Genomic DNA, 13,532 nt, shown 5'->3' with positions numbered 1-13,532 from the left:
TAAGAATGAGGGTTGGGAGGCAATCTGGCCAGAGCTAGTTTGGGACACGTTGAGTAGGGCAAACTGTCCTGTAAGCGAATGTTTAGGGAGAAATTTGAATGATATTTCCTTGCTATTTTGCAATCCCTGAGTACCTTTATCATAATGTTTTAATAAGAAGACAAAAACCTTGACTGGATGTGACCAGCAGCCATGTGACTTCAGTACATTCCAGGGCTATATTGTGGGGTCATTTGTTGTCTGTCCCCTGGCTAAACTGAACACTCCCAAGCTATGTTGGCCTTTTCGTCCTGTTCACCATGTAGTTTCCTCCCCTGGCACACGGGCACTCACTGAGCACCTGTCACTCAAAGGGCTGTGTACGAATCCTCCAGGAAGCGCGAAGAGATTCACAGTCCCACTCTGTCTCCCACTCCGTCTCCCACTCCGTCTCCCACTCCGTCTCCCACTCCGTCATAATTGCTGAACTTGCACTTTTCCCCATCTCCGATGCTCTACCCAGTCACCACCTCCTCTTACCTAGTTAATTCCTCTAAAAGCTAATCTATGTCTATAGGTTCTCTCAGTCTCAGGGATTTGTTTTTCTTTCTTTGAGTCTTAAAACATCATGTTTTCTTCTTATGGTGTAATAAATACCCTTTGTTAAATAATAATCTTACCTATAAAGTGTCAGTTTTGGTGAATGTTTCTACGTTCACTAAATTAAAAAAAATCGTGCTTGGTTGTTTTGGGGTCTTTTGAGACAGGGTCTCACTGTGTAGCTCAGGATGGCCTCTCACTCTTGCATTAGCTTCCCGGATGCTGGGAACAGACATGCACAACAACACATGGCTCACAGTTTTCTGAGGAAGATCGACCAAACTCAGTGCTGTCCCATCCTTAGCATGCGGTAAGAGTTCAAGTTTTCACTTGTTGTTTCTTCAATATCTTGTTCCCTCCCACCCTGACTTGAGTGCAAACCTTGAGAGTAGTGACTGTGACTATCTGTATCCCTTGGGGGAGAGCAGCCCTATTCGTGGACATCAATACTCTTGATAAAGGACTAAATGCCTTTTGTCACCCTCACCTTTGGCTCCAAACTTCAAACCTCTGTTGGGTTCTCTTGGTCTGTGTGTCCGTTGTCATCTTCCTTTGCTGTTTCAACAGAATGTCAGTGTTCCAGACCCAGAAAACCATCTCTGAGACTTTCAAGTGTCAGATCCAAAGTCTCCCTTTCCCCAAAATGGCAGTTCTGGAGACATTGTTCTACCAAGAAGGACAATCTCAGTCAATCGAGCCAGAAGCCCTGGCATAAGACCTTCCCTGCTCCTGTAGCCTTTCCCCTTCGCAGGGCAATGAGTCAGCTGTTGAGGACTCTACCATGGGTGCGCCTGGTAACACACCAACTTTGAGGAAGGGAAAGTATGACAAAATATCCCCTCCCTTAGAATCTGAGATACCACGTGAAAGAAAGGAGACACTTTCACAAGTACCACATGGAAAGGAGATAGCCATGCTGGGTGAAGCTCATGCTGGGAAGGCTGTTTTCTTGGTAAAGGCATAAAGGCATGGCTGTTGTCCTGCTTACCTTTTCTTTTCTTTTCTTTTTCCTTTTTTTTTTTTACTGCAATAAACACGATGACCATAGCACAACACAGAACAGAAAGGATTTAGTTCTTAGAGTCGACAATGTTTTATTCAGCAAAGTCAGGGCAGAAACTCAAAACCAAAATCTGACCCAGAGGCCACAGAGGAGTGTTGCTTACTGCTTTTCTTGTCACCCAGGCCCACCTGCAGATGGTGACACCACCTACAGTGGCCTGGGCTTTCTCACATCAATCAGCAGTCAAGAAAATGCCCCACACATGTGTACACACTCCAGCCTGCTCGAGGTGACTCCCCAGTTGAGGTACCTCTCTCTTCCCAGGTGATTCTCGTTTCTGTCAAATTGGCAAATACTAACCATCACAACTATTGTAGAAGTTTATTTTTATTTATTCATCCATTTATTTTTGTAATAGGGTCTTACACAAATGACCTTGACACAAATCCTTGCTCTGCAAGTGTGAGGGGTAGTCAAGCAAGGTTGTATGTGCATGTTTCCTCTCTACTGGGGCCAACCAGACTAGCCAAAAACAGAGAGACCAGCTCCCATGTCAATAAGCTGGAGAACCATTCATTTATTTTTGTAATAGGGCCTGGAAGTCTCTATGCAGACTAGGCTACCTTGAACACAGAGATCCAACAGTTTCTACCTCCTCATTATTAGGACTAAAGGTGTGCACCAAACACACGGGTCTAATTCTTTTCTTTTCCTTCTTCTTTTTTCCCCTGCTTTTGCATCTATTCTATTACATGATGTTTAGCCAAAAGGATGGAATTTGAGTTGTACCTTTGACCCTGGCTAAAAGCATGATATTTCAAACTACCCCAAAGGCTCTAAGATCATAGAGATTTCTATTGTCTCTTCTCTTAAATCAATCAAAACGGTCCTGCAAATCACCTGGACAGAAAAAAAAAAAGAGCCACTCAAAAAGTCTTAACTTCTAGAAACACAATATACCTGGAAACGTGTCTAAAAATAGGAAAGGGATAGTTGCCCCTTCGTGAGACATATAATTAGACACCCCAGAAGCCACTCTCTCCACGCAGTTGCCCACAGACCGTCATTGCTAAGCCTGCTGGCTTTCTGACTTCTCAGAAAGTGTAACTTCTCCCCTCCCCCTCGCTCCTCCTCCCCTCCTCCTTCCACTCTGCTGTGTCGATGAGGATGCGTGTGGGTGTGGTGCGGGGGGGATGTGGTGCATGCATGTGACTGTGGAGATATGTGCCTGTGCACATGGATGGGGAGCCTGGAGCAGAACAAGGTCAGGCACCTTCCTCTCTGGTTCTCCAGCTTATTGACATGGGAGCTGGTCTCTCTGTTTTTGGCTAGTCTGGTTGGCCCCAGTAGAGAGGAAACATGCACATACAACCTTGCTTGACTACCCCTCAGACTTGCAGAGCAAGGATTTGTGTCAAGGTCATCACCCTAGATCCCCTTCCTCCTCCTTGCATCTCCAGTTTTTGGACATCAGTCAAAACCCTAAATCCAGCTGCCACGACATCAGACATTTTATCTCTGAAGACAATACCCACCTACCTGCCCCCTCACCGCCCCGTGCAGCTGCCTAACTGGCTTCCACAGCTGAGCCCATCTGCTTTCTTAACATTCAACTCAGAAGGTGTGATTCTTTTCCTCTTATCTAGCCCCCACTTCCAGCAGCCATTAAGATCTCTAGCTTACTTGCTATGTTGTTGGTTTTTCTTTTTCCTCTCAAATGTTCCCCCTTCTGAAACATTTTAAATCTGAAACATTTAATTCTGAAATCTGTTTTAAAATTCATTTATCACTGGGAGGTGGTAGCACATGCCTTTAATCCCAGCACATGGGAAGCAGATGCAGGCAGATCTATGTGAGCCCGAGACCAGACTGGTCTACAGAGCTATTTCTAGAAGACCCATGGCTACACAAAGAAACCCTGTCTCAAAAACAAAAACAAACCAAAAAATTCATTTATCTAAGATCCTAAAAAAGGGACCCCAGTTTGCCTCTCTCCCACTCCTACTGTCTCGATGCAGTCTTGTCCTCTCGGGTCTAGACAGTGGCTTTCTAATCCGGCTTTTGGCTGTCACCATTCTCTTCCCTAAACTAACCTTGCATTGCTGCCAGAGCAAGCCTTCTGCACTGCAGGCTAAATGGCGCCTCTCCACCTGAAGGCCCCACAGAGGCACGGACAGTTTAGGGTCCCACCCATAGCCTTGGCAGGCCCCCAAAAGCTCTTCTTTGTGCACTGGTCTCATCGTTTCTATCAGCCTCAGTCCTGGCACTGTCTCCCACACCCCCGTGCCCTGTACTCTGTGAAAGGAAGCACGGTTGCCTCTGCCGCTCATGACCAGGGATGTGGAAATCACAGCATTCTCTGAGTGAATCAAGTGTCAGCGTTTGTTATGCACTTCCTGCATACCGTGATGAGGAAATGAAGAAAAAAAAGAAGGGAGCTTATAAACAAACAACAAAAAGGAGGTGTTTGCTATGCTACTATCACTACGCTAACTTTACTGAGGAACAAAAGCTGAGATGTTGCCAAGCGAAAGGACCTGTAGGTCACACAATCTGTCGCTTTGTGTCTGGTGAGAGATGAATGGCAACAGTCATACACACAGATCCAGCAGAAGAGCCGGCTGCTTCCTGTTGTGTCTCTACTGCTTTCTATACCTAAGGATGCTCCCAGGAGGGTGCTCTGAGAATGCCAGTCTGATGCCTCTCCCCTGCACTCTGGGTGGTCAGTTTCTTTGGTGACAGATCCTTAGATCACTGCTCCGGGAGGTAGATGAACAGGAGAACCACTCACAAAGTGCCTGGTTTTCCTCTTCTGACAGTTCACTACAAATGTACATGCAGAAAATTCCCTTTCTAAAATATTTTATATTTCCTTTTCCTCACTTGGGATTTGCCCTGCTGCCTTATTCCTTTTGCAGTTAGGAGAATGTCATAACGTGTCAGCTCTTCAGGAGGAACATGCTTCTCACCAAATTCCCCTTGCAGCAGCAGGCGTAGAGGAGCCTGCTGGGTGGGTGGGTCTTATTACCCGTTGGTATCATTTGTGTTACCAACAGGCCTTGGGAAAGAGCTGCCCAAGGGATGAACATGGAGCAATATATGATGAAGTGACACAAAGGAGGAGACAGCCACCCCTCAGGGCCCATGGGGAAGTGTTTCCAGGTCCCCTGACATACCACAATCCCTCATGAGACTCCTAGTGGTTGGGAATATTAATATGATTAATATTAGTTAATTAATATTAATTATTAATAAGATTATCTGTGTGTATGGACACAGCTTTTTTTCTCCTAATACTTTGGATCTGCCATTGGCAAAATTCATGACTTTTATACTCCCCTGTGATGGTCCTTTGCCCTTTTTGGTCCTTTCTGGAAGTTTTGATTTATAAACTGAAGCTCTCTGAAGCCCCATCTACACTGCAGGAGTCATGGTCAGTTTGACCTTGGCTGAGTAGAACACTGTGATTGTGAGGTGGGGAATGTTGTGGAGCAAGAGCCAAAGTCATCTTGGCTAGCTTTAGTCTTTTAATAGTTCCTGACTACGAACCTCTATTTCTGACCTCACATCCTCTTGATTAAAAACTCCTGGAACTTATCATCTGGCTAAATTTGACATTTCTAATCCTAGTGATATGATTTTTTTCCCTTTGAGACAGGGTCTCTGGTACTACATGCTGACCTTGAAGTTGCTTCATAGCTGAGAATGTCTTTGAACTTCTGATTCTTTCCTCATCTACCTCTGAAGTAGTAGGGTTATAGGTCGTGGCCAACTTATGTGGGTCTCAGGATGTAACCAAGGGCTTCCTTTAGTTACAGAAAGACTCTACTAAGTGAACTACATCTCCAGCTGCAATATTAATTCTTAATTCTGCAGAAGAGATTTTTCCCAATCTGCTATAACTAACTTCCTAAAGACTGCTTTCCATATACTTTGTATGCACACAGATTTATAACTTTGATTTGTTCCATGACAATAAAATGTCACAAAGCCTCTTCCACATGGGACATGTCACTTAGGGTAACTTGAATATGTGTTCCTGAGGCCTTGGTCACACATATTATTTGCTCAAAATAAACTATTTTCTCATTTTCTTTAAAACAGAGTTGTAACTTCAGATTGACACAGTGAGACTTCACCTTGACTTTGTGACATTGCCACTAGCTGTTTAACCATCATCTTAGGCAAAGACCCACCATGATTTGGAACTGCACTCCCTTTTTGATTTGTAAGACAGTGAACAGACTTGTAGGTAAATAACTTCCAGGACTTATATCTAGTAGTCAAAAGGATGTAAGGTCAAATATAGAGGTTGATAGTAAGTTGCTATTAAAAGAGACTAAAGATAGTCCAAGATGACCTTGGCTCTTAATGCACAATATTCCATCACCCCTTAATTCCAATGCTCTAGTCAACTGTGGTCAAACAGTCCACGGGATTCTGTACAGATTGGACTTTGCTTATCTGTTCATCCTATTTATTAATCAATCGGAACCCAGTGACAACCTTGTACATTCATCGAGTAAGAAAGATGGGCTTCAACTGGTCCAGTCTTGGTTCCTCCCCTCCCCCACTTTCTTTTGAGGAAAACACCTAAAAAGAAAGATGGTCTTACAGAAAGATGTTGCATGTTCCATTCTCTATCGAGCCTGGTGTGGTGGTTTGAATAGGAATAGCCACTATGGACTGATATACTTGAATGCTTGGTCATTTGCAAGTGGCACTGCTTAAGAGGGATTAGGAGGTGTGGCCTTATTGGAGGAAGTGTGTCACTGGGGAAGGGTGGGCTTTGAGGTTTCAAGAACTAAGCCAGGACCAGGGGCTCTGTGTTGTTCCTGCTACCTATGGATCTGTGTGTAGAACTCTTAGCTCCTTCTCCAACCCCATGTTTGCCTACATGTCACTATGCTCCCTTCATGATCATGGACTAAACCTCTGAAACTGTAAGGAAGTCCCAATTAAATGTGTTTCTTTGTAAGAGTCACCATGGCTGTGGTGCTTCTTCTCAGCAACAGAACACTGACTAGGACACCAGGGATGTTTGACATTCCAACACCTCAGACTGCTTGCCACTTAAAACCAAAAACAAATGAAAATGTCGGGAAGAGAGGAGGACTCAGTTCCTCTGTGACTCAGGTTTCCATGGCTACTAAATGGACTCTGAGGAACACTATCATGTTTCTCCTGCCTTCTGTAGGTAGGTAGTATTTACATAGACTCTGGGTGGCTTCCCTTTGGCCTTTGAGAAAGCTTCTGTTGATTGTAGGTAAGGCTCAGAATGTCATGTGAGTTACCAACTGAGGAATAAAGCTATTTTAAGGCTTCTGAAGCCAAGTTTCTTGAGAAATACCCTGTAATTAGGAGAGATGAAAAACTTGTGCTTAAACTTTGGCTTGGAATTCACATGCATTTTGTTGCAAGCCATGGCTACTTTCCCTCTGAGGAAAAGCTGGAAAAAAAACCTATAGATAATTACGCAGTTACCACATTTGAATTCACTTATTTATTTCAAATATACTATATGTCGAAGTAACCTTTGGACACAGATGAAACAGAAAGAGAGTAGCTCAAACCCACACACGCTGACGTATAAACAAATACCAGGTAACATGGTGTGCCATCCCTTATCCTCGTCTGTGGCAGATGCCAATTAACTGACTGAGTCGATCTTTTCTGGTGAATTTAGAACAAGCCTCGGAATCCCCCTTAACCCAGCAAGGAAGGGAATAGCTGTAACCCAACCAGATACATCATTTTTCGTTCTTTCACGAAGATAGTAATTATGAGTGTGGAATCTATTTATGAGTAACAAAATGTACTTTTACCCAGCAATGAGTGCCAGAGGCATAATTTTAAGTGAGGGCAGAAGAATCCTTCTGACTTTTCTCTCTGAACTATGTTTGGTAGCAACAGTCAGATGCTGATGCTACCCACACTGGCTCTGAGGCAATATGCCAGTGGTGCATGTACAGACATCACTCATATACAAACCCCCTAGTTTGTGCTGAATAAATGGGTGGGTGGAGGAGATACTGAGAATGCTCCTCAAGGAACATGGCTGTAGCCACATGTTGTCTGCAGTCTGAGGAGACACAGAGGTCAGTGACCACTGATTGTCTACTGAGTCCATGATGTCTGCAGTCTGAGGAAGGAGACACAGAGGTCAGTGGCCACTGATGGTCTTCTAAAGGCTCCTCCATACTCTGAAATAGTTTAGGAAAAACTACTATTTTCTGATTCCTCCAGTTGCAGCCGAAGGACTGAAAAAAATCTCTCTCCTTGTTATTCAATACCCGTGTGCACTGATTTGTCCCTACAGTCTGTGAAATGTGTCTCACAGTGAGGAAGTGATCGCTGAGCACATACTAGTGAGTGAGGAATCAAACAAACAACTGGTAGGGAAAAGGAAAAAGAAAGAGATAAAATAGACTAACTCCAGGGCTGGGCATGGTGGTGCATTCCTTTGTTCCCAACACTTGGGAGGCAGAGACAAGCAGGTCTGTGTGAGCTTGAGGCTAGCCTGGTCTACATCGAAAGTTCAAGGTCAGCCAGGGCTACATAGTGAGGCTGTGTCTCAGACAAGCAAACTCTAAGGCCGCAGCTATTGGTTTGGTTGCCTAGGGGTTTCTCATTTGGGAGAAACAGTCCCAGGTCCCAGCTACCAAGGAAAGTTCTGCTTTGAAATCCTTTGGGGAATGAGCATCATAAAATGCAAATAGCAGCAAAAGCAAGGGAAGCCACATAATCCTCAAAGTTTAAAAACTTCCCTAATCACTACATGGCTAAACGCCCTGAGGTGTGTTTGATCACAGTGGTCTGTTCCCAGGAGCTCTTGGGGCAGCTTTATTGGATGGTGGTCGTTTTGCCTTGACTGCTGGATGGAGATTTTGTTTTGTTTTTCCTTTTTTTTTTTGATAGTCTAATGTAGTATATAGATTGGCCTTCCACATGTTACGTAGCCAACGACCCTGAACTTGTGATCCTCCTACCCCTACCTCCCGAGTGCTGGATCGCATGTGTGACCACTCTTGGTTTCTGCAGTGCTGGATGATGGTCCCCAGGACTTCCTGCATGCCAGGTAAGTGCCCTGGCACTTGAGCTTCACCCCTAGCCCCACTGGTAGAATATTTATTCCAACTGTGCCAGAAAATGTGAACTTTTACCAGCCGTTCAAATGGCTGTTTCTTCCTTTTAGCCCTGCTCAGCAAAGTAAGTTACAGGCAGGAGATCAAGGAGTGAAGAGGTGGCCCATGCCCCCTTGGATTATTTCAGGAGGCACCAGGGAGTCAGCTGGAGTACTTTAGTAGCCATTGCTCCATCCATTCCAATTTCCTCTGCTCCCATCTATCCACTTGACCAAGTATACCCCAGCTAGGTCCCCCACTAACAGGACATTGAGCCTGTGAAAGAACCACTCGAGAGGACACATGGCCCCAGGTATGGGAAACACCCAGAGAACAGGATGACACTAGACAACTCTATTACATCTATGTTCTACCCCAGTGACCCAAAGTGATGCTGCTTTCACAAATGCCCTGCCTCTCCGAGGTCTCTACTTCCACTAAGTTGCCCCACATATAGTCCACTATGTGTCTTCTAGCTGGTACTTCTGCAGGCCCATGGCTTCATCCGTGTACTACAGGCCATCAGAGTGAGCTGTGCCCCAAATAGCCCACCTACCTCTTGCCTCTGTGTTGAATCCACCTGACTTCCTGCTTTCCAAGGAAATAAGCCCTCCTATCTCTTTGGATACCAAGGAGACCCTCTCTGCCTTCCTGGTGATGTCCTTAGCTGCATGATTCATTCTGTTAAACTTCCCTAGGGACACTAAATCCCCCAGATGCCCCGAGATGCTCTTGAATTGCGTCCACCAGACCTCATGCACATCTCCTCATTGTGGCAGTGTGCTCACACGGCAGCTGTCTTTGTGCCCTCTGGGATACCAGGTGAGTCATGCCATGTCTACTAAATGAGGAAGAAAGCCTTTAGCTCCGTCTTTTCCTTTTAAATGAGTTCTATTTTACTCTGTTATGATGTGTGAGCCATTAAAACTTTCCAGAAGGCAGGATATGAAAAAAATAACCTTTGTAAATAGTAGATACATGATGTCTTAGTTTTATAGGGAGAGAAACCAGGTTGCTAGGCAACTGGAGAGAAATCTAGCCAACCTCTTTCCTACCTCCCAGCTCCTCCCTAGACAATTGTCAGGTTCTTCCATTTTCGGTTTTTTGTTTTTTTTTTTTTTCAGAGTTGGGGACCGAACCCAGGGCCTTGCGCTTGCTAGGCAAGCGCTCTGCCACTGAGCTAAATCCCCAACCCCACATTTTCGTTTTTTTATGTTTGAATTTACAAGTTACCTCTGTGTGTTTGTGGCACTTGTTTATGAATGGAACACACACACACACACACACACACACACACACACACACTCACACACACACACACACACACGAGTACAGCAAGCATAGTAGTATATACTTACCCCAGCATTTAGAGTTAGAGGCCGGGCTGGGCTACACACTTCCACATTATCTCAAAATGACAAAAAACTATTCATTATTCTCTGTGCATCTGGGGTTTGAGCATGTAAACACTATTTGGATTTCACGAGGGGAATATGGAACCTTGAAAAAGTCTATTTTTATTGGGAATTTAAGGCAACTGTTTGGTCTATCAAAGGCCACTTTTTTTTTCTTTTTTCTTTTTTTTTTTCGGAGCTGGGGACCGAACCCAGGGCCTTGCGCTTCCTAGGCAAGCGCTCTACCACTGAGCTAAATCCCCAACCCCCAAAGGCCACTTTTATATGGATTGGATAATGGGCATCTCGTAGCCCTGATTTTGTTCATAGAAGAATACAAAAATATCAATAAATGTAAAATATGGGGAGTTTAAGAAAGAAAGAAAGAAAGGGCACAAGACATGATACAAGAAGGTTCAAGCTTTTGTGTGACGCACTAGGCCTGTTCGTACACTAGACCATTTTGCTCGCCAGTGCTATGAGATAGGTGCTATTATTTCTGCTTTTCACAGATAAGGAAACCGAGACTCTGACTCTTACAACTGGCAAGGGGAAGAGCTGAAACCTGGGAATTGGTAGTGAGGCTCATGCAGCAACAGAGCCTTTCATGGGCACAACTGCTGCCAATCTGTATGAATGTGAGAGGTGGGCGTCTCTTAGCTTCTTGCTACTTTTTAAAACAAGACCCTGGGATGCCAAGTAATGGCATCATCTTTTGCTTAGGGATACCTGAAGGGCAGGCTGGAAGCAAGCATAGATTAACATGTCTACCCATCAATCTCTTCATCCACCCACCTGTGTACCATCCACCTACACATCCATCCAGCCATGCACCATTCACCTATCCATCTACCTGCCTGTCCATTCATTTAATCACCACCCATCCATCTGTCCATCCATCCATCCATCCATCTATCCCTTCATCACCTATCCATCTATCTGTCTTTTCACCTAACCAAGTATATTCCATCCATCTATCCATCTACATATCCACCCATGTGGGAAACATGTGTTGGAGATTGGTTCTAATGTTTTGATTCATTCAGCAATCTGCGTGTCCCTAGTTGGTTTTTGGTCAATCAATAAAGATAACAGCAGTCAATGGCTGGGTAAAGGGAGATGGGGATGGGACCCTTAGACTTGCAAGGGCTAGGACACAGTGAGGAGCAAAGGAGAATCACCATGACTTGGGGAAGAAGGGTGGGACACAGGAGCAGCCAGAGATAAAGCAAGCCAGTCATGTCAGATTTCAGGTAAGTGGGCACTGGCCACCAGCAGATCCAAAGACAGCTCACGGGAGGGTTTGTGCATGTGATCCACTGAGAACACAGTGATAAAGCCAAAATTCCCACTGAGAATAGAAGCATCTAGAGAAATTGTAATTACTTACTTAATTAATTTTATTTTATGCATTTGAGTGTTTTGATTTCATGTATAAACATCCATCTCATGTGTGTCTGGAACCAGCATCTGAATCTATGGAACTGGAGTTACAGGCATCTGTAAGCCACCATGGGGGGTACTGAGAGTTGAACCAGTGTCCTCTGCAAGAGCAACAAGTGCTCTTAACTGCTGAGCCACCTCTCCAGCTCATTTAGAAGACTTTAAAACCTATTCACCTGGCTAAAGCAAACAAGGGTTAAAGGAAGATAAACAACACTCAGTTTATGTGTATGTGTGGTGAAGTTCAGAAGGCCGCCAAGGTGATGTGTAATGGGCTCTTTTTCAAGTCTCAGTTAACAAATCTAGATGTCAAGACAGGGCAAGATGAAGCCAGAAGCTGATTCCGCCTCTTCCTGCAGCCATCCAGAGCCAGTGTCACTCTGTCCCACTCTAGCCTGGGACTCAGAAGATAAGGAAGTAGGTAGAGGTGGTGGCTACCACTGAGGCTCCCTCATGCCTGAAGCGTGAGAACCAAGTCTCTAGCTCAAAAATCCCCCTACGACAACTCCTGCAGGCTGGGCTCTAAGCAATAATTAAAAGTGTAGTTGGATCTTTAGTCATAAGGGAAATGCAAATCAAAACAACCCTGAGATTTCACCTCACACCAGTGAGAATGGCTAAGATCAAAAACTTAGGTGACAGCAAATGCTGGCGAGGATGCGGAGAAAGAGGAACACTCCTCCATTGTTGGTGGGATTGCAGACTGGTACAACCATTCTGGAAATCAGTCTGGAAGTTCCTCAGAAAATTGGACATTGAACTGCCTGAGGATCCAGCTATACCTCTCTTGGGCATATACCCAAAAGATGCCCCAACATATAAAAAAGACATGTGCTCCACTATGTTCATTGCAGCCTTATTTATAATAGCCAGAAGCTGGAAAGAACCCAGATGCCCTTCAACAGAGGAATGGATACAGAAAATGTGGTACATCTACACAATGGAATATTACTCAGCTATCAAAAACAATGACTTTATGAAATTTGTAGGCAAATGGTTGGAACTGGAAAATATCATCCTGAGTGAGGTAACCCAATCACAGAAAAACACACATGGTATGCACTCATTGATAAGTGGCTATTAGCCCAAATGCTTGAATTACCCTAGATGCCTAGAACAAATGAAACTCAAGACGGATGATCAAAATGTGAATGTTTCATTCCTTCTTTAAAAGGGGAACAAGAATACCCTTGGCAGGGAAGAGAGAGGCAAAGATTAAAACAGACACAGAAGGAACACCCATTCAGAGCCTGCTCCACATGTGGCCCATACATATACAGCCACCCAATTAGACAAGATGGATGAAGCAAAGAAGTGCAGGCCGACAGGAGCCGGATGTAGATCGCTCCTGAGAGACATAGCCAGAATACAGCAAATACAGAGGCGAATGCCAGCAGCAAACCACTGAACTGAGAACGTGACTCCCGTTGAAGGAATCAGAGAAAGAACTCGAAGAGCTTGAAGGAGCTCGAGACCCCTTATGAACAACAATGCCAAGCAACCAGAGCTTCCAGGGACTAAGCCACTACCTAAAGACTATACATGGACTGACCCTGGACTCTGACCTCATGGGTAGCAATGAATATCCTAGTAAGAGCACCAGTGGAAGGGGAAGCCCTAGGTCCTGCTAAGACTGAACCCCCAGTGAACGTGATTGTTGGGGGGAGGGCGGCAATGGGGCGAGGATGGGGAGTGGAACACCTATAAAGAAGGGGACGGGGGGAGGGATTAGGGGGATGTTTGCCCAGAAACCGGGAAAGGGAATAACACTCGAAATGTAAATAAGAAATACTCAAGTTAATTAAAAAAAAAAAGTGTAGTTGGTCATACTGGTGTAAGGCTTTAATCCCAGAGCTCCAGAGGCAGGTAGATTTCTGTGAATTCAGGGCCAGATTGGTATACAAAGAGAGGCCAGTCAGGGCTACAGAGAGAGAGAGACACTGTTTCAAAAAAAAAAAAACCAAATATATAGTAAAAATATAATTTTAA

General features: G+C 44.6%; 2 protein-coding genes across 10 annotated transcripts in view; one reads left to right on the top strand and one right to left on the bottom strand.

Moving 5' to 3' along the window:
- Snx14 (sorting nexin 14) overlaps nt 1–13,532 on the top strand; it is a 224,519-nt gene that overhangs the window by 104,709 nt on the left and 106,278 nt on the right. For 2 of the 8 annotated variants that reach the window (XR_005487839.2, XM_039081534.2), the window contains one exon: nt 1–13,532. This exon is cut by the window's left edge and continues 15,447 nt beyond it. The exons of 2 other annotated variants lie outside the window; for them this stretch is intronic. The gene's annotated coding sequence lies outside the window, so the exon portion shown is untranslated. 4 more of the 8 variants (XR_010053969.1, XR_010053967.1, XR_010053968.1 and 1 more) reach the window with 4 other exon arrangements.
- Nt5e (5' nucleotidase, ecto) overlaps nt 1–13,532 on the bottom strand; it is a 44,722-nt gene that overhangs the window by 22,068 nt on the left and 9,122 nt on the right. The window lies entirely within an intron of this gene.

Source organism: Rattus norvegicus, chromosome 8 (genome assembly GCF_036323735.1).
Source record: "Rattus norvegicus strain BN/NHsdMcwi chromosome 8, GRCr8, whole genome shotgun sequence".
Lineage (NCBI taxonomy): Eukaryota > Metazoa > Chordata > Mammalia > Rodentia > Muridae > Rattus > Rattus norvegicus.
This window is presented reverse-complemented; position numbering and strand designations above follow the sequence as displayed.